The following is a 19,626-nucleotide window of genomic DNA, read 5'->3' on the forward strand; positions in this document are numbered from 1 at the left end:
AGTATGAAGGTTGAACCAAAACTTCAAGGATCTTCGACACCAAAAGGATGACAGTAAGATCACAAATGTCAAGGATTTACCATTACCAAAAGGATAACAGTTATCGTACACGGGGTGATGATCAATATTATTCCTCAATGGACTTTCACTAAAAGGATGATAGTGAGAGAAATATTGGAAAAATAAGGCTACTGTCAAAGTTTAGTAAACCTGATTTGCTGGGTAGTGTTGGGATGTTGCTGGGTGAGACTTGCTCGGGGTATCAACAACAAAAGGTTGCAGAACCAATATTCTCTGGGGAGATATAGTTTCTATCAACAAAAGGTTATAGGAAACGACTTATTGAGGGATGCTCAATGCAAAACAAGGTAAGTGTTTAGAGAAACAATGTTTTGATTTAGCTGAGGATAACATCTTATCAACAAAAGGTTGAAGGATTTAACTCAATGGGGAACGCCCAATAATAGGGTAGGAACTCACTCAGAGAAAGTGACAATGACTCAATTGAGGGTTGGCCTGGATGCCTACGACTAAACCTTGGATTTTGATTCGTGTTATGTACATGAATGATATGTATGCGTTATGTATGAGGTGATGCATGTGATGCATGTTTGAGTGCAAAGAATGATTGGTTTGTTTGGGAATGGCCCCCCTTTCAAAGGCGATGTGTTTTGTGAAACCAATGCTGGTTGTATCTGTATTTGTGAAGGTGCCACCAAGGTGGGCTTTGGGTTTTTTGTAGTTGTCGACGTGGATTGAGTTATTGGTTGGTGGAAAGGACCTGACTTCCCGACACTCGGTAGTTGATGATGTGATGAACACGCAATAGATGTGGATACGTCTGGTGCCCCAAGTTTGATCTCTTGCTGATATGTTGTGTATTTGCCCCTAAGGCGATCTCGACTTCTTCTTCTGAAATGTTTGGCCAGCCTGTAACTGAGCATAGCGACGTGATTAACGCGTGATGGTCATGCCTTTGACATGCCCTAAGGATTCTTGCCAACATATGATGTTGTTCTGGTATGAACTTTTGATACTTTGGTTTGTGAATTCAAACAGTCACTAATGTCTTGACGTAATCTGCTTGACTGACTTGAAGATATGAAGGGAATCTGCCTCTTGCAAATCGTCTTGCCCCTGACTGTAGGGTGTTCAAAGGAATTCTCCTTGACATGAAACTTTTAGGAGTGATTATCCCATGACGTGGTCTGAGTCTATTTTTTTCAGCTCCTGAATCTTGCAATGGTCTGCCCCTGATTAGCCTTTGGGGATTTGCCTCAGACGAACTGAGCACTGAAGTGTTTTTCCTCCCTGATCGACCGATGCTTGGAGATTTGTCTTATACTGACTATTTCTTAAGTCAATTATGATCAAAAGATGCCATGCCCATGATTTATGAGATGGTCTTGATTCGTGTCAGCACCAACGATCAAGTGCCTCTTGAATTGCCCCTTGTTGGAATTTTCTTGATGTCAAGTACTGACTGACAATTAAGAATTGTTATCCAAGAAATTGTGATTTTAATGCAATAGTTATGCAAGTTTTGAAAAACAATCATTCACTTGGGAGTGTCGTCGTAATGTGTGGCGAGTGGACCAAGAGTCCAAACGCGGTGTTGATTTAGCTAGCGTGTGAGTGATATAGTGAGAGGAGAATATTAGCAAATCTTTGGGAGTCAGTTTACTCAACCTTGCTATAGTATGCTTTCAGAACAAACCTTACTTCAATTAGGTCTTTTGAAGGTTGTAATGTGGCTTGGTTCATGGTTTTTGAAACAAAAGGATATAAGGCTCAAAGTTTATTTTAACCCACCCCTTCTTCATGATGATCTCCAATCCTACGTTAAGTTAATTCTCACACATTCGTTTTTTGCAGGTGTAAGGATAAAGATGGTGATTCAAGGTCTCTTGGAATGGCAGCCACCTTATTTTGTTTTTTGGATGTCGGTGACCCTTTGATTTTGGTATGGTGGTCACTGAATCTTGTTTTTGTTTTGTTGAGGATTTTCATTGCCTCCTTTGATTTTTGTTTTGATCCCTAACTTTTGCATGGACCGCTTTGTTTGAAGCTTTAATCCATCGGGATTGCCCCTGTTTTTGCCTAAGTCTCCTTTCAGGGTGGTTGACTTAGCGGGCTCTTTCTTTGACTTTTTTTTGAAATTGTGACTGCCAAGTCACTGGTCATTGAAGAACAACCGACATAAAATTTGGATTTGTATGTTTCTTTCGACACCTCAAGGTGTGTGCGAAGAATGTCATATGGTTGATCCTTGTATGGGATATTTCATCTTTGTAATTCGTATGTGTAGTCAAATCAACTGAACACTATCCTGCCCCGGGTTAAGCGTAAGGGTTTTTTAGATCCGAAAGAAACTCCTACTTCTAGGCTCGAAGTGGTTGACTAGGGATTAACTCCTTATCTCTCCAGTGTTTGGGGATTTGAAACAATGCATGTACATCATCAGCAAGATTTTATCCGAAAGCATTCAATCAGCAATTATGAGTATTTTGTTTTCGTCATCCTCCTTCCAACATTTACTAACAATAGTGTGATGAAAGAAAGTGAAGTGTAAAAGTATGTGTTTGTGATTTGCAAATGTGATAGATGAGTGAATATGAAAGATTGATTCAAATCATGCATAATCATCCCATTAATAAGACCAAATACAAAATAACAATATTTTAAAGCATACAGTACTTAGACAAACAAGAACAAATTACAAGAATGCAAAAAATGGTAAAATTGGCATAATGATCGCCTTCATTCGAAGAAAAGGGCCTTTATCTCTTGATTCTTTGTTGGGGAGTTGTTCTGCTTTTTCAGGCCGGTGAGAATCTTTATCTTCGAGCTTCACTCGACTCTGCATGCGCCGGCATGGGGTTTGTTGCAACGTTTGGCCTCACTGGCGTGAATGTAAGTGCTTTACTATCAATCAAATCTTGAACCTTGTGCTTGAAAGCCTTACAGTTCTCTATTGTGTGCCCTGGGGCACCCATGTGATACTCGCAGTGAGCATTGGCATCGTAGCCTGGAAGATATAGTGGAGTTGCAGGTGTTATCTCCTTTAGAACAACCGATCCATCCTTTAGCAGGTAGGGAAGGATCTTGCTGTATGACACTGGCAAAGGATCGAAATGTCTTTCTGGCTTCCTTGCCCTCTGCTGATTAAGTTGACGTGGTTGTGGAGCATGTTGCTATTGATTCTGATGCGGCTGCTGGTAAGCCGGCTGTTGATATGGCTGTTGATACGGTTGTTGATAGGGTTGCTGATATGGTGGCTGATACGGTGTCGGGATGACAGCGGCAACCTGATCGTAAGGCATGGGAGCATACAGACGTGCCCTATATCTTCCTCCCCTCATTACGGCGTTGGTCTGACCTTCTGGCTTCTTTGGGAGATTAGGATAAGGCTTCTTCATCCCATTTGAAGCATTAGCAGCACAAGGTAGTTTTCCCTTCTTGATTTGGCTCTCGATTCGTTCTCCCACGGAGACAACCTCAGCAAAAGTAGGGAAACTGGATCCTACCATCTTTTCCATGTATTGGGTATGCAGAGTTCCCATAAACATGTCAATTAGCTCTTTGTCAAGGAGAGGAGGTTGGACACGAGCTGCAAGCTCTCTCCAACGTTGGGCGTATTCCTTGAATGACTCGTTGTTGCGTTGAGTCATGTCTTGCAACTGGGTGCGATTGGGCGTTAGATCAGTGTTGTACTGATAATGCCTAAGGAAGGCTTCAGCGAGGTCTCTCCATGGTTGGACCTGACCTCTCTCTAGTTGCATGTACCACTCCAAGGATGCCCCACTGAGACTATCTTGGAAGTAATGAATCAGGAGTTGATCATTACTGATGTGGGCAGCCATTTTGCGGCAGTAAGCTCTGAGATGGGTTCTCGGGCAGCTGATCCCTTTGTATTTGTCAAAGTCCGGGACTTTGAATTTTTGTGGAATCACCAAACCTGGCACCAGGCACATATCAACGGCGTCCAAACCGGGAGTAGTGTGAACCTCCAAGGACTTAAACTTTTCCTCCAAAGCATGGAGTCTATCAACAGTTGGGTTTGGGAGACCTCCAACAACAAGCTTGTCGGGTTGTGGCATGAAGAAAGCATCATATGGATCTTCATCACCTATCACAGATCCGTGTCGAGCAGATGTAGCAGAATGCTCATGGGGGTTCAGGTTGACCATGGGAACAGGAATAGGGATGGGTCCTCCTCTAGGCTGATTAGGGTTACCATCAAGGTCAATCACTCCAGGGATACTGAGCGATGGTGATCCAAATTGGGCAGCAACTTTCCTGGCTTCGGCGTTAGTCTCAGCATCCTTCTCCTTCTGGGCCAGAAGCAACATGGTCTCAAGCAGACGGTCCATCTTTGCCTGCATGGAGTCAATGTCCGTTCTCATCGAAACCTGGTTAGCTTCAAGTTGTTCAAGTGTCATCTTGTAGTTGCGGTGTGTTTCGTACCGGTGTCGAGTAGTCAGCGTTACTGGACAAAGGGTAGAACATGGTGTAAGTTTTTGTTTCTGGAATATGATATGCAATGCATGTTTATGATATGTAAATGCATGAAGTTTTGCCATGTTTTTCGCAGAGGAATACCAATATTCAAGATCAATCATGTGTTGTGTACATCGGGATAACAGGAAGAAGCACAGATTTCTCTGATTACCAGAAATTCCCAAAGGTAGGTTCTAAAGTTATGTTTTCAAGGAAGGAACTTAGACTCATGGATCAAGTTCAAAACATCCTCGCAATGGTGGGCTAGCCACATCGTGATGGGAGTTCTGAAATGATCTAATCTAAGTGGGATTCTCGTATTGTACGAACAGGGTGTAGACCCTTCGGTTCAATACTACACAATCACCAATCATGAAAACAAAACTTGGGTTTAAGGCGAGGTCCCTAGAGTCACGGATCGTATTTAGAACCTCCCCCACAATGATGGGCTAGCCATATTGTAATGGAAACTCCAAACAGATCTACTCTAGATGGAGTTTTCGTATTGTCCCAATGAGGTGTACACCCCCCGGTTCAATACTACACAACTCCGGGTTCTAAGTTTTTTCTCGAAGCTCGGGTATGGAGCTTATCTCACAGCATACACCAAGTCCCATATTAAAGTATTGAGACAAATTACATACAACATAAGCAATATAAAATACAGAGAGATAAACATGGAAAGAAAGAATATCTTCCAACAGTCATAGCAAAATCAGACTAAGTTAGGCTAGACTCTCTCTTGCTTGGAGCAGGGTCCCCAGCAGAGTCGCCAGTCTGTCGCACCTCAAAAAAAAAAGGATAATGCGATCCCTCGCGATAGGACGCGGAAAAAATGTTCGAAACAGAGTCGCCACCGAACTTTATTTATTCCTAATGAAGGAATAGGAAAATATCGAGAAAACCTTTAGAAATAAGAACAATGGTCGTCGCCACCATATTCGGGTTCGGGAGTCGATTATGCAAGGGGAAGGTATTAGCACCCCTCACGTCCGTTGTACTCAACGGGAACCTTTTAGTCTGATTTTGCTATTTGACTGTTAATTGACTGTTATTCTCTTGCTTCGAGTGATTAGAATTGATGATAGATATGGATGAAGACCTCGGGAGGGAAATGGGAGGTTTTTTATTAGTGTGCTCGCGAAGATACAGCAATCTCCTGCCTACGTATCCTTATGGTGCAATAAGGAAATCAGAGCATTCGTAGTTCGGGCTACTACGAATATTTGGGTGTGTTTTGTTTTGATGAACGACTGTGTTAGTCGGCGTTCTAACGGCTAAACGTTGGCTTGTCTACTCTCGGGGGAGGCTCTAGCACTGGTTTGTTGTGCGCATTAGAAAGGATTGACAGTGTTCTTTTGAAAGGGCTTTGGTCACGCGGGGGTGACGAGTTGATTTGATGTGTTTGGGTTTGGTTGGTTTGATTTGTTAAGGTGTTTTTTGGCTTGGTTTCGATCGCTCGGGGGCGAGAAATTAGGTTTGATTTGTATGAGATGTTTTTGAAGAACGATGAAAGATTGAGCAATGTGGTGTTCACCAATTATCCAATTCTTTCGAGGAATAATAAGGCGTCCGCCTTCTAGTCCCTTTTCGTTCGAATTATTTTGAAAGTTTGTTTGTGGATGTTGAATATGCACGGTAGTGAGGCGTACGCCCCCTACTTGCTTATTCAAAGAATAATGAGGCGTACGCCACTTATTCCCTTATCCAAGTTTATTTAGCGTGTTTTAGTCGGACGTCGATAATTTGTGCAATATGGCGTTCGCCAATTATTCAAATAATCGAGAGATGGTGAGGCGTACGCCTCCTATCTCTTTTATCATCCGAGGTTTAAATTGTAAAAGATATGTTTGGATGTTTCATTTGATGTGCGAAAATGGTTTGAATTTGAATTGGTAGGTTTGGATTTATTCGATTGTGGTTTTGATTTGATGACGAAGATTCGAGCAATATGGCGTACGCCAATTATTCGAATAATCGAGAGATAATGAAGCGGATGCTCACTATTCTCCTTTTCATCTGAAATATGGAATTAAAAGGATTTGGAATTTGTAGAAATGATTTGAAATTGTATGATTATGGTTTTGATTTGAATGACGAAAATCCGAGCAATATGGCGTACGCCAATTATTCGAATAATCGAGAGATAATGAAGCGGATGCTCACTATTCTCCTTTTCATTCAAAGATTAATTATTATAAGGTTTTGAGGAGTGTATTGATTGAAAGGGTTTGATTTGAATGACGAAAATCCGAGCAATATGGCGTACGCCAATTATTCGAATAGTCGAGAGATAGTGAAGCGGATGCTCACTATTCCCCTTTTCATCCAAAATATGGAATTAAAAGGATTTGGAACTTGTAATTGATTTAAACAATGTGGTTTGAATGTGTATGATTAAGGTTTAATCGGGTGACAAGAACTCGCGCAATATGGCGTACGCCAATTATTCAAGTGCTTGAGAAATAGTGAAGCGTACGCTCCCTATCTCCTTTTCATCCCAAGTTTATGTTTAAGAGAAAATTCTTTTGAAATTGAATGGTTTGAAAAGTGGTTTGAACCTGTCTTTATGAAATGAATTTTATTTAGTGTATTATTTCATCTACTCGATTAATCAATAACCAAGTAGGTTTCATTGTAAGGAAGCCCAAGAGTAAGCTATGTGAGGTTGATGGCGATGCTTAGGAGCGATCGACTTACAAGGGTGTTTGAAAATAGGCTCGATATTAAATCGAGAATTGTATGATTTGTGCTTTTAAAATTGGTTTGTGTTAGATGATGAATTGAAATTGAAATTGAATAAAAAAATGTTTATGAAATGGTGATTGAAAAGAAAATCCTTTGATTATTATCAAATTTTACTTAAGTTGATTAATCGAATTAATTAAAACTAATTATCAAAATTATTTAATCATCTCAAATAATTAAGTTAATTAAGGTTAATTAATTAAAAATAATTAATCAAACAAAATTCAACTAATAATATTTTTTATGAAAAAAAAAACAAATTAGTAACAACTTTGATTTATAAAAATTGAATCGGTGACAAAATGTGCTTAGGGACCGGTTTATACATGGCGACCATGGAATTAAAAGTCGTATGTGACATCTAAACGCGGTGAAGTCGGACAATTGATCTTATAGACATTTTGGCAGCATAACGGCATTGAATTACCGAATCCACATTTTAATCCGACTAACTATACAATGAAATTGCACCATGATCAACTAATATTATTCACCAATAATACCATTACGAATTATCTAATCCAACCCAAAAATGACCCGTAATTTACAAATTATCCAAACACAACATTGTAACCGGATTTGCAACAGTAAAAGAAGAACAAGCAATACATATGCTCTTACTATCCCAAGTAACAATAATATGATTCCTAAATTCAACGCACGACAACGATAACCAAGTAACCAAGCGCAAAAGCAGGTTCCCAATCCTTAACACAGTACAGCAAGGGTTTATTATCCTATCAGAAAAATCTTTGAAAACAAAACAAATGATCAAGTCGAACTATATAATGCCCAATAAATGCAATGTTGTTTACTCATAATCGCCTAAACCAACAAACAAAGAGTCCAGAAATACGACAATTAAAATTCGACAAAAAAAACAAACAGAAACAACACAATTCAAAGATTCCCAAATACAGACCCAAGCTTCGAGCAGTACAGTAAAATCACATTAAAAAAAATTTGAATCATTACCCTCGTGTCATAGTATTGAACCAACTCCTGGATAGTCTCTATCAAGGTTTTGCAGATGCTCCGCCTGGAAGAACAAAGGCTTCACGGCTGTTCCTTCTTGGCTCTTGAAATTGCTATGGTTCCAAAGCTTCAAACCTTCCTGCAAGCTTCAAACACTCAAAAAACAAATTTTCAGCAAAGAGCATTCAAGCAAGACTTGGGGTTTTGCTAAAAAGATGGTTGTTGTTGATGGATTGTGTCAGCGATTTCCACGGCACTGTGAAGGTGATTTAGGGAAGTGAAGAGAGATTTTCTGTGAGTGTTTGTGAGAGAATAATGATGACGGATTTTTTAGGGATTTTGAGAGAGAGAATCCGTGGTGAGTTCTTGATGGGTTTGAGGCGGCGGACGGTTGAAGAATAAAAGGAGATTTATGACAATGACGGTGTCGTGAGGTTGTGGGTTCGTGGGTTTCGACGGTTTAGTGGTTTCACGACGGCTTTGAGGGAGGTGAACGGCGGAAGGTGAAAGGGTTTGGGGCGAAACTCGTGCGGTTGAATATGGGTTTCGATTGGTGAGCGGCGGTTGGGGTTGAAGGGGATATGGCGGTTTAAGGCAGTGGCGGCGGTGAATGGTGGCTGTTAGGGTGGTTTTGGGTGGTAGAGGCGATGAAGAGGTTTCACGAAGATGGTGATTGAAGATGAAGGGTTTGGTTATGAAGGTAACGGATTTTTGAGGGTTGTGCGTCAATTCTGAGAGTGAGGTGAGAGGAAATGAGAGAGTGGATCGTGTGGGATGGGAAGAGGAAAAGGATTTTCTTCAGCTGGCAAGGGCGAAGGAGAGTGAAAGAGAATAAGGAAAAAGGGTCAGTGAGAGAGTGATAACGTGTCTACCGAGAATCCGAGGGAAGGTGAGGGGAGTGGCTTTTTGTTGAGAGACACGTGGTGAGGATAAGGAGAGAAAAATTCGTGAGTGTGAGGAGATTTCTTTTTAGATTTGAGAGAGAATGTGAGGTAGTATGTGACCGTTGGGAGTGGATGAGTGAGTGGATTTTTTAGAATCCAATGTAAAAAAATATACATTTTCCATAATTATTATTCATTTAAATAATAAATCATAAAAAACTTAACTAATATTTAATTTAAACACACTCTAATTATTTTAATTAAATATCTAACCAAAAATATTGACCCATTAAAAATAGAAATCGAGTACAAATTTATTCGAAAAAATGAACCGGTCACACTAAAATTGTCAGCACAAACACATTATTTGAAAAATACACTGTTTCCTCAAATTTTGACAATTCAACCGATTTGTCTGTATTCTCAAATAAATTCATTCCGACTGACATTTTAGGTGTTATTCATGATGCAATGTATGTCATGATATGCGTATGATGCAAAATGAAACTGAAATTAATTCTATGAAAAATTAAAAATGCCCGGACAAAATTGGGGTATGACAAATCCCATAGCGACAAATGATTTCTTTCTTGATGAAACGGGCAACCACATGTCTGGTGACATTCGCGAACGACGCTGCCTCGACCCACTTGGTGAAATAGTCGATGGCAACAAGGATGAAGCGATGCCCATTGGAAGCAGTCGGCTCAATCTTTCCAATCATGTCAATACCCCACATAGAAAACGGCCACGGCGAAGACATCACATTCAGAGGATTTGGCGGTACATGCACCTTATCAGCATAAATCTGGCATTTATGACACTTCCGAGCATATTTGAAGCAATCTGATTCCATGGTCATCCAGTAATAACCCGCTCTCAACAATTTCTTAGTCATTGCATGTCCGCCGGCATGAGTACCGAAGGAACCTTCATGAACTTCCTGCATTAACATGTCCGCCTCGTGTCTGTCCACGCATCTGAGCAAAACCATGTCGAAGTTCCTCTTATACAGCACATCGTCTTTGTTCAAGAAGAAACTGCCTGCCAATCTTCTCAAAGTCTTTCTGTCATTGTTGGATGCCCCTGCAGGGTACTCTTGATTCTTCAGAAAGCACTTGATATCATGATACCAGGGCTTGTCATCGACTACCAGTTCAGCAGCAAACACATATGCGGCCCTGTCAAGGCGCATCACATCGATCCTGGGAGCATGGTTCAAGCGAATTACCTTGATCATGGAGGATAGAGTACCAAGTGCGTCTGCCATCTGGTTCTCATCACGAGGTATATGATACAATTTTACTGTTGTGAAGAAAGTCAACAGTCTTCTCGTGTAGTCTCTGTAGGGGACCAGAGTGGGCTGGAGAGTATTCCAATCACCATTCACTTGATTGATCACCAGAGCTGAATCTCCGAAGATGTCCAAAGTCTTGATTCTCAAAGCAATGGCTTGCTCAATACCCAAGATACAGGCCTCGTACTCAGCTTCATTATTTGTGCACTCAAAAGTCAAACGAGCGGTGAAAGGTATGTGGGCACCTTTCGGAGTAGTAATAACAGCGCCAATTCCACTTCCTCTAGCATTGACAGCCCCATCAAACAACAAGGTCCACTTTTCGTTTGGATCAGGTCCCTCCTCAACAACTGGCTCTTCACAGTCTTTCATCTTGAGGAACATGATGTCTTCATCTGGAAAATCAAACTTCATCGGCTCATAATCATCAATCGGCTGCTGAGCAAGATAGTCTGACAGAATACTCCCTTTGATGGCTTTCTGGGATGTATACTGGATATCGTACTCTGTTAGTACCATTTGCCAACGAGCAACCCTTCCGGTGAGAGCTGGCTTCTCGAATATGTATTTGACTGGATCCATCTTAGAAATCAACAAGGTAGTATGGTTCAACATATACTGCCTCAGTCGGCGAGCAGCCCAGGCCAAAGCACAACAAGTTTTCTCAAGCTGCGAATATTTGACTTCACAGTCGGTAAACTTTTTGCTAAGGTAGTATATGGCATGCTCTTTTCGACCAGACTCGTCATGCTGTCCCAATACACACCCCATCGAGTTCTCAGTCACTGATAGGTACATTATCAGAAGTCTCCCAGGAACTGGAGGTATAAGCATCGGAGGTTTCTGTAGATACTCTTTTATCTTCTCGAAAGCCCTTTGACAATCTTCATTCCACCTGATAGCCTGATCTTTCCTCAACAATTTGAAAATTGGCTCACACGTGGCTGTTAGGTGAGAGATGAACCTTGCGATGTAGTTCAACCTTCCTAAGAAACCACAGACTTGTTTCTCTGTTCTTGGCTCAGGCATTTCCTGTATCGCTTTCACTTTGTCGGGATCCACCTCAATCCCTTTTCCGCTAACAATAAAACCCAACAATTTTCCCGATCTCACCCCGAAAGTGCACTTGTTCGGATTAAGTCTCAGTTTGAATTTCCTCAAACGCTCAAACAGTTTCTGCAAATTCACCAAATGTTCTTCTTCTGTCTGAGATTTGGCAATCATATCGTCCACATAAACCTCGATTTTATGATGAATCATATCATGGAACAGAGTCACCATAGCTCGTTGATATGTTGCTCCAGCATTTTTCAGACCAAACGGCATCACCTTGTAGCAGAAGGTGCCCCATGGGGTTATGAAAGTTGTCTTTTCAATGTCTTCTGGTGCCATCTTGATTTGGTTATAGCCAGAAAAGCCATCCATGAAGGAGAATACCGAGAACTGAGCTGTATTATCCACCAAAACATCGATGTGAGGTAATGGGAAATCATCTTTAGGGCTAGCTCTGTTCAGATCCCGGTAGTCGACACACATCCGTACCTTTCCATCCTTCTTAGGTACTAGGACGATGTTTGCAACCCATGGCGGATAATTGGTGACTGCTAGAAACCCTGCATCCAACTGCTTTTGCACTTCTTCCTTTATCTTGACAGCCATCTCTGGTCTTGTTCTTCTGAGCTTCTGCTTGACCGGAGGACAACCTTCTTTGAGAGGCAAGCGGTGTACCACGATGTCTGTGTCCAGCCCAGGCATGTCCTGATAAGACCAGGCGAAGATGTCAACGTATTCTTGCAGCAATTCAATCAGCCCTTTCTTCACATTGTCTTCTAAAGCAGCCCCTATCTTGATTTCTCTCTTGGCGTCCTCGGTGCCGAGATTAATCACTTCAACAGACTCTTGATGCGGTTGAATAACCCTTTCCTCTTGTTTTAATAACCTGGCAAGTTCTACAGGGAGTTCACAGTCTTCATCACCCTCTTCTTCAGCTTGAAAGATTGGATTTTCAAAGTCGAAACGAGCCGTAGCAGAAACGTTATCAATAGGATCCAGTGATGTGCATCTGCATGAGTGATGGTATGTGCTTATGAGTGTGAACAAGAAGTGAAAACTAAACAAAACATTGCCATTTTTTATTTTGAAAAACTGCAAAAATAGAAAGACAGGGAACGAAATATTTGAATGCAAAAATACGTCCTTTATTTATGATAAAAATGCAAGTGTCACATAGACGGGCCCTACAATGAGTCATTACGCCCTAGGCGGAACGTAAGACTTGGATATGCATGAATAAACAAAGAAAATTACTCTTCAAGAAGAGTGACTTGGATAATCTCTTCAGAAGACCAATTGTTGATGACTTCACTCGGGATCCTCGGACGCACCCAGTTGTCAATGTCACAATCACTATCCCCATCTTCTTCGTTGACTGCAGAGACTTGACCATACTGAATGATGTCAGCACTGGAGAAAGTGATCGGCCCCTGAAGTGTTGTAGAAGTCAAAACTGGCTGATACCCAATCCCGAACTTATCTTCTTTCACTGGTAATTCCAACAGACGCCCCCAACCGGGAGCAACACCTGAATCCACCACGGCCCGTGCCTGCTTAAAGGATGAGATAGAGGCACCCGCTTTAACCTCTTCCACCGGAGTTGCATCCTTGATTTGAACTGACTCAAAAGCCTGACACAGAGTCTCATGAATTTCACCTTCTACTTCTACATACTTGAATGTAGACAGGTTACTGACCAGGATGTCCTCCTCACCACAGACGGTGATAATTCGTCCGTTGACCGGAAACTTAATCTTCTGATGTAGAGTTGAAGAGACTGCCCCAGCATTATGGATCCAAGGACGACCCAGCAGGCAACTGTAGGAAGGACTGATATCCATCACGTAGAAGACAGTGTTGAAGGTTTGTGATCCAATCAGAATTGGCAATTCTACCTCTCCAAACACCGATCTCTTAGAACCATCGAAGGCTCTCACAATAAGATCTGAAAGTTTCAAGACCAAACCCTCTACTTCTAACTTCGACAGGGCTCTCTTGGGTAGCACATTGAGAGAGGAGCCTGTATCCACCAGAACATGCGATAGCACGGTGTCTCTGCATTCCATCGAGATGTGCAGAGCCTTGTTATGATTGTGTTCGGCTGGTGTCAAGTCAGAATCGGTAAAACCCAACTCGTTGCCTGCATGCACATTGGCGACGATCCCTTCTAGTTGGTTTACCGAGATTTCTTGAGGTACATATGCAGCATTAAGAACCTTCAGAAGTGCCTCCCTGTGTGCCTCCGAACACAACAGGAGTGAGAGAATGGATATCTTGGACAGAGTCTGAATCAACTGATCGACTACCTTGTAGTCGCTTTTCTTTATGATTCTCAGAAGCTCGTCCACATCCTTTGCAAAAGTGGGCTCAGAACCATCCTGGGGTGCAGAGGTACCCTCATTCACGACTTGCTTGCCTTTGGTTTTCGCCACAGCATCAGCATTATCAGCTTGGGTAACCGGTGGTGAGAACAATCTACCACTCCTGGTGAATCGGCCGATTCCACCGACATTATCCACTGCGGGACCGTCAAGTTCAGGCTTCTGACCCTCTTCTACTTTCAGTGGCCGTTCCACCTTATGATCATGCGTATACACGCTCCCCCCATAATACCACGGAATGGCCCTTTCGCTGGTGAAAGGTAAAGGACCAGGGGTTGTGATGGTCATAGTAGATCGTCGCACTGGTGGCACGGGTTGCGCTTCTGGCACACTGATCTGATTAGTTGGGTAGAAAATAGTGATAGTAGCAATATCGCAGTCGTACTCGGAAATCTCATTCATTGAAATGCAAGCATCTGAAACATCGGGATCAAGTTCAATTACATCAGGATCATCCACATTGGAAAAAATAAATACATCATCATGGATTACAGAATCAGTAGGAACAACATCTGCGAATTCATCAGTAGCATCTTCAAACCCTTCTTCCTCAACCCCTTCCACAAACTCTTGGACAGACAAATCTTCAACCTGGAGGATACCCTTGTCGAGCAAGGCCTGGATACCCTGCTGTAGCTTCAAACAACCTCCACTCTGAGTGGCACAATCCAAACAACCCTTCCCATAACCGGGGAAAACATCGGCCTTCAGCAAGCATCCTTTGATATCCAACAATGGAGTCTTCAACTTCAACACATCCTTAATGGACTTGGCTTTTCCCTCTATCATGTTAACGTTCGCACCACCATGCTAGGGCATAGGATTGTTAACGACATTCGGAGCCGGTGCAAGGTCGATGGCCTTTGAATCTATGAGGTCTTGAACTACGTGCTTAAAAGCTTTGCAGTTCTCAATATTGTGGCCAGGTGCCCCAGAGTGGAAGCTACACCTAGCGTTGGCGTCGTAACCCACCGGAAGTCTACCAACAGGAGGAGCCAGAGTGCGCAGTTGCAGAAGTTGTAGTTGTTGAAGACTAGAAAGCAACTGAGCGTACGACATTGGAAGGGTGTCGAAACTCCGGTCCATCATCCTTTGTCTCTGTTGATAGGCGGGTCTGTTACCCGGTTGTTGCTGCTGTTGGTACTGAGCTGGTTGAAGTTGTGGTTGTTGTTGTTGTAGTGGTGCTGCAGCTGGAATGGTCACAGCCGCAACATACGGTTGTTGATGATAATTTTTTGAAACTGTTCCTTCTAACACCTCTGTTCTGATAGGAAGTCAAAGAATTCACTCCCCCCTCTCTCTGCTTATGCCCTCAAATGAACGACTTTTTTACCCCCTGATGAAGATCCAACTCCATTTTGGATCTTGCAGGTCTTCAGGTAATTCTCCACCCTCTCTCCGGTAGAGACCACATCAACAAAGTTGGAGGCATTGCACCCCACCAGACGCTCCAGATAAGGTCCAGGCAGCGTATTCATGAACATGTTGGCCCTTTCCTTTTCCAACATAGGAGGCTGAACACGGGAAGCTATCTCCCTCCAGCATTGAGCGTATTCCTTGAAGCACTCATTGCTTTTAAGAGACAGATTCTGAAGTTGAGTTCTGTCCGGAGCCATGTCTGCATTATACTGATACTGCTTTACGAAAGCCTCCGCCAAATCCCTCCAGCAGCGGATATGGGCTCTGTCCAGCCTCATATACCATTCCAAGGATGCCCCAGCTAGGCTATCCTGGAAGAAGTACATAAGTAGCTTCTCGTCATCAGAGTATGCAACCATTTTACGGAAATAGGCTTGCGCGTGAGTTTTGGGGCAAGAGTTGCCATGGTATTTGTCAAATATCGGGACCTTGAATTTCGACGGCACTCTCACACCTGGGACCAGCCCCAAGTCAGCAACATCTACTCCTAGAAGATTCTGTCCTTCCACTGCTTTCAACCTCTCTTCCAATCTTCTAAACATGGGGTCCATGCCAAAGTCTTCCTGAAGCAAGGGGAACTGATCATCCTGACCATCCTGAATGGGTTGTTGATCTAGGTTGACATGTGGGATCGGGATAGGCCCCGGTCCATTGGGACCATTAGCCTCTCCAGCTGGAGGATCAGCCAACGTCTCCGGTTGAGTAATAGGGGGATCCCTCTACACCAACAATCTAAGCTCCTGTTGTCCTTGAGCCACCCCTTGAACCAAATCCATGAATTGATTCATGCGAATCTTCATCTCGGCGAGCTCTGCTTGTAGGCTCTCCATCGCTCTCTGTTGATTCCTTCGGGTACCGTATCGGTGAATGCCTGAGTCAGCTATCCTGCTAGTGGGACACCAAACAATATGAGAACACTGCAGCGGTACCTGTTATGCAAGATATGACAATGAATATGTAAATGCAATGCCATGTTTATCAAATCCAAAAGGTATTCTACCCCCTTGATTCCAGTCTCACATCAGGCGAATAGTGCAAGAAGACTGAGTCATGGATAAACTTTTGAGATCAAGAACCAACATACAAATGAGTTCCAGGAAAGGGGCCTTAGCCAAAAGTACATCAAAAGAGGATCCCCACAACAAGCCTGTGGATTATCACTACACAGCAACAAAACAAAAAGTAAAGGGAGGAACATAAACCAGGGATCAACCTTCTGTATACAACCCATAAGGACTGCTCCTCACTTCATCCAGTAATGCCACCGTGTCGGGATGATCTGGAGATTCTGTCAAATGCCGGATAAGCAGATTCCTCTTGTGAATGATCCCATCCAGTTCGTTGATGTGCTCTCTGTAGTAATTCCCATAATCTTCTCCGAATACCTCTTCAAGTCTGGATTTCTTCAAACCTGCCAACACCTTGAGTTCTTCAATCTGTCCTCGAGCCTCATGGAGTTGATCTGTGATGTAGCCATTAGTAGAACGGGCGCACAGAAGCTCATTGTTTTTCCCCTTCAGCAAAGTCGTCAATTTCTCTATCTGACCAGTCAGTTCGGCTACTGTCTCCTCCTCCTTTGCCTTCCGAGAAGTTGAAAATGCATCCCATTGCTCCTGCCACCCAGCTAATTTACCATGAGCATTTACTAACTGCTGCTTGACTCGCCTCAACTCAGAACTGGATGATCTCAAGGCTTCGTCTGTCTTCCTGAAGAAGTCCGCCTCCACAGCAAATCTCCTCTCTGCTTCCTTTTGCACTCTGACGGCTTCCCCCTTCTGATATTCTGCCTCCTGGAATTGATGCATACAGTCTTGCAACTTCTCACTTAACTCTGAGTTCTTAGTTTGAAGTCCCTCCATGGCACTCTTCAACTTGTCGTACTCCTCTCGGCTCACCATTGTTGACTGCTCAGGAGTAGGTGGATACAAAGGCTCTTCAATAGGGAACGGCAGACCAAACTCTTCGACTCTTCCTTGAAGCCACTCTTCATACCGAGGGTAAGTTCTACAATCTCCTTTTCCAAGGACAGTTCTTCCTCTCTTGATTACCTTGAGCCAGGCCTCAGCTGCCTTACGGGATACCGTCAAATCAGGCGAAGAATGGAAAAACAGAGATTCTTCCACATCCTTTTCCAAAGGCGGAGTTCTTAAAGCATACCCAAACTGTCTGACTGCTAGAGAAGGATTATAGTTGATTCCTCCTCTTCTTCCTACCAACGGAACATTTGGGAAGTTCCCACAACTATGAATAATATCTGCCCGAAGCAAGCTCCGGTCGGACCACCAAGAAATATCTTCAGCTCTCAACCCCATCAATCTCTTCGACCAACTCAACGAGTCCTTGACATTAACGAACACTCCTGATTTGGGTAGGTGGGAACTGAACCACTTATGAAACAAAGGCGGACAACAATTCAACAATCCCCCTTTTCTATTCTTATTTCTGTGGTGCACTGAATGAAAGAAATCTCCTAGCAAGGTCGGTACTGGATTTCTCAACACGAAGAGGCGTATTGCGTCCATGTCCACAAATTTGGCAACATTAGGGAACAAGACAATCCCATACACGCAAAGAGCCAACACAGCATTGAAACCCCTCTGGTTACCGTCTTCCAACTTCTTCTTTGCTTCTCCCAGTAAGAAACTCAGATGAAAACCACTAACCTCTCCCTTCTGACACATATTAGCCTTCCAGACTGATTCCTCCAAATATGTGGCTGAAGCAACCATGCTGAGATCGGGCAGAAACTCAGAACTGTAGAACAATAACTGTGACCTGATAGGAACTCTGAGAGAACTGGCAATCTCCTCCAGAGTAGGGACCAAAATATAATCCGGGAAAGTGAAACATCTCAGTGGAGGGTCATAGAACTGTAGCAGTGTGAATAGGGCGTCATGTTGATCTTTGGAAAGAACCGTGACGAAACTTAGAATCAGACCGTAATCCTCTCGGAATCCTTCTAGAGAACCAGGATCCATTAACTGCATCAACTGTTGGATGGGCTCCAGACAGACCACCGGAAACTTGTAGGCGACAAGTCTCTTTCTGCCAATATCCATCTTAAGAGAACCAGAAAAACTCCGACTGGAATCAAGAAGAAGATGTAAACCCCCTTGAAATGGATAAACATGTGTTAAATGATATGAATGCAAATGATGTGATGATGTGAATGCAATGCAGTGGCATGTCAATCAGGGTTGCTGTATCTGCTTGAACATCTGTCGGGTTACACTGTCTGAAGAGAAAACCACTGAGGAATATAATACAAGATCAAAGCTCTGCTCCAGAAAACCGGGTTGGTTGGAGGTTAAGGTTTCCTGAATTTAGCCCGCCCCTCACTGGTAGGTTCTAAGAACAGAAGTTCGTCAACTTCAGCCCTTCAGTCGCGAATAATACGTTTACCACTGAAGGTTTGGCATTATTACGGGATAAAAGACCTCCACTGACTCCCCTCAACAGGACATCCTAAAGCATGTTCCCAGTCTCGGGGTCCTCGGATTGATCAGCGAGAATGCGCCCACCAGAGCTAACATAATCACGTCTCGGAGGAGAGGCCTCGACTGAGTTCTCGGGAAATGGTCACCAGAGTCGACGATTTCTAAAGGAACATCATGTCGTTACGGAACATCCGTAGGACATAATATATCCAAGAGAAACCTCGTCTGGGTGTGGTTCTTCACGAACGACTTAACTTAGCAACATGCCACGCAAGCCTCATGATCATCCACTCTAAAACCTGTGTGTACACTCAAGCCTGGGTAATGGGCTTATCTCTCGTAGAACACCCCATCCCAACAAACAAACAAACAGATCCAACAGATACAACAGATGCATGCAAGCAAGTAAGTAAATAAATGTACAGAAGCATGAACACCCAATAAACAAGAAATCACACGAGCTAGGAGGGACTCGCTTAGGGAAGATGGACCAGCAAGAGGTCAACTTCTTAATATTCCCCAGCAGAGTCGCCAGCTGTCGCAACCTGAAAAATACAGTGCACGAAAAAACAACCGGAGAAAGAAAAAGATAGAAGAGTCGCCACCGTGCGTTATTCATCCCAAAGGAGGGAAAGGAAACGCTCGAAGTAAACCTGAAAAAGGAAAGGACAAGACGGGGTCTCGCAACCAAATCTTGGGTTCGGGAGTCGGTTATGCGAAGGGAAGGTATTAGCACCCCTACGCATCCGTAGTACTCTACGGGATCCACTTTTGTAGTTCTTGTCTAAAGGGTGTGAGTTTATCTTGTGTTGTTTACCAAAAAAAAGGTTAAATGAAAATGACTCGTGCGGATGTCGCATCCACTGCATACGTATCTCATCTGAATATGAGAATCAGAGTCTTCGTAGCTCGGCTGACCTATGGGTTGGGGG

The sequence above is a fragment of the Lathyrus oleraceus genome, chromosome 6 (assembly GCF_024323335.1).
Source record: "Lathyrus oleraceus cultivar Zhongwan6 chromosome 6, CAAS_Psat_ZW6_1.0, whole genome shotgun sequence".
Taxonomy (NCBI): domain Eukaryota; kingdom Viridiplantae; phylum Streptophyta; class Magnoliopsida; order Fabales; family Fabaceae; genus Lathyrus; species Lathyrus oleraceus.